Source organism: Sinocyclocheilus grahami, unplaced genomic scaffold, assembly GCF_001515645.1.
Source record: "Sinocyclocheilus grahami isolate Dianchi unplaced genomic scaffold, SAMN03320097.WGS_v1.1 scaffold550.1, whole genome shotgun sequence".
Classification (NCBI taxonomy): domain Eukaryota; kingdom Metazoa; phylum Chordata; class Actinopteri; order Cypriniformes; family Cyprinidae; genus Sinocyclocheilus; species Sinocyclocheilus grahami.
The window spans coordinates 779,047-781,678 of NW_015505729.1; the positions used below are offsets into that span (position 1 = coordinate 779,047).

Sequence of the window (2,632 nt, forward strand, 5' to 3'; positions counted from 1 at the left end):
TACGGGTAGATTTTTGCTGTGTTAATGGGCTCATTTGTAAACTTATGAAGCAGACTAGAGGCATGAAGCTTAGATACATGCTAGACTGTAAATAAATCTGTCAGGGGAACTGTGTATCTCTGTCTGAAGCTTTTCTCTGAGCTTTTTACTCCTTTCTCTTCTCACTTCTACACTTAAATGTGTTTTAACATTGTTTAAACCCCCAGTTTAAGGCACTTTTTTAAAACCTGGTGTTAGCACCAATGAGGTCTATAATAACTATCTGTTAGCATTCCCGTTCATTTGAAATGCACTTCTTTGCTGTTTTGAGCCAATCACCTGAGCAGATGATGACATCATGATAAAAGCTGATTGGCTGATGACACTAAAAGAATATAAGAAACCATGCAGTGCTAGAATGTTACAGTGAGTTTTTAAGCAACGTTTTTAAGCAAACTGGAAAATACTTGAATGTTCATGAGCTTTGTGCAGAAATGTTCACCAAATACAGTTTTGGCATCTGAGAGAAACAGCTGACGGCACCATTGGTGAACAAACATGCAAACTGGAGTAATGCAGAGACTCATTTTTGCTGTTTATTTCAGAAGATTTATAACAAACAAAGTGGATTTATGTGGCAACAGTTTCACGAATGGGCTAACAAGTATTTAGTGTGGCCATACGTCCTCTTTTTCCCTAGACATATCCTGGCCAGGATTTCTAACTAGCCTAAAATGTCTTATTTTGGCTTTGTTTTCCTATTGCTTTCATACTTGCTAAAGGTAATGACTGAAAAGTAGTTTGAACAGTAGTTCAAATGTACATAATCGACCGATCGTGGCATGCAAGAAGGTGGGATCTTCAGAGAACGGTCAAAGCGATGTAAATATAATGTATGTGGGGCACATCAATAGGAAAACAAAGCTGAAACCCAGACATTTTAGGCAATTTAGAAATCCTGGCCAGGACATGTGCAGGAAAAAGATGACATATGGTCATCCTGCAGGTATTAAAACAGGCCATGTTAACCCATGGTTTAGGACAGTGGTTCTCAACCAGGAGGCTGGGGCCCATTAAGGGGCCTCAGCAAACTTGCAAAGTAGCCTCAAGATGACTTAAAATTATTTAAAATAAGACAAATTGAGCATTAAAATGATCTAAAACATCTAAAAACTTAAATAATAATAATAATAATAATAATAAGTATTATCAAGTGTCTTGAAAACCTGCCCATATGAGGTTATATCAGGAAGGTTATGTAAATTAATAAAATCTAAAACTCCATGAGCATTTTTATAATTAATATACATTTTGTCTAGTTATGTTAAGCTCTAAAATATTTTATTTGGTAGAAATTGTGGGTTAAAGTACTTAGTCCTTATCCAGTAAACCGGTAAAAAGGAAAAGTCATGGGTCCACTGATTATTTTTGTGGACATTGGGGGTCCTTGGAATAAAAAAGGATTAGAATGACAGAGTGAGAGGGAAGACTTGGATGAAGATGGATTTATTCAGGGTGAGTTGGGAGGAGCTGATGGAATAGTATTGATTGTATTTCCATATTATAATCCCTTCAACTCGGTTTATCCGTGACAAGCAAGAGAGAAGACTAGAAATTAACTTTGCATGCATTTTCTCCTTTTTCTCTCCTTTTCATTGATTTTTCAAGGGAGAATAAATTTAATCTTAATATTCTCTAACCCTAAGATAAGCATTGATGATTTTGCAGGAATTTTCATATAAAAAAAAAGACAAGAAAAAAAATCTAATCTAGCAAATAACTAAAATCCACAAAACTCTTTTTTTATTATTATTATTATTTCATGGGACTTTAATTGCCTGACCAATGTTCTTTCTTTCTTGATCGCTCTCTTTTTCTCTCAGATGATTTTTATATCACTTGATAGTGATGTGTGGGCTTGTCTAGTCTTTGCTGCTCAACATCCATCTTCTCCTACATACCTACTGTACTTCTTATTGTGTGTGTGTGTGAGAGAGAGAGAGAGCGCAAGAGACTTGTGAAAATCAAAGTTGTTAGGAGGCGCTCAGATGTGAGATGTTATGAACTGTTGAGCTACTTTAATTTAAATTTAAATTTAATTTTAATCTTTTTTGAAGTAGCATTTATTTTCTTTCTTTATGAACATTTGAATACTAACTTATAAAATAACATTTATGTATGTATTTATTTATTTATTGTAATGTGTGATTTTTCATTTAATTAAGATTTATAATACAATTAAATACAAAATTTAAATTTCAATTTAATTTCACAAGTTTTAAGTACAAAACATTAACAGTTCTCAGTTCATTTCATTTAAGTAATGATTTGCTTGTTCAGCAAGTCAGTAACTTTTTTTCAGTCTGTGAGTGAGCCATGATTCAAAATGATTCATTGTAAATTAACTTGCTACTTTTTGGTTGCATATTTCTAAAGAATTTATTCTTTTTTTTTTCTTTTTGAAAAATAATTCATTGTTTATCTTTAACTGCATGCCAATATTTGAGAATTAGCATACTTTAACATATTGGTATAACATTTATTTATTTTTATATTTAAAGATTTAATTTTAGTACACTTGAATAAACAATATTTTTATTTACTTTTAATTATACACATTCTGATTACAAAACACACTAACAGTTATTATTTC

The 2,632-nt window shown here is 32.2% G+C and overlaps 1 long non-coding RNA gene across 1 annotated transcript in view; it reads left to right on the forward strand.

Moving 5' to 3' along the window:
- Nucleotides 1-797: 797 nt before the first annotated feature.
- LOC107555955 (uncharacterized) overlaps nt 798-2,632 on the forward strand; it is a 10,146-nt gene continuing 8,311 nt past the window's right edge. The window contains exon 1 of the long non-coding RNA XR_001605232.1: nt 798-861. This is a non-coding gene — a long non-coding RNA (uncharacterized lncRNA). The remainder of the gene's footprint in view (nt 862-2,632) is intronic.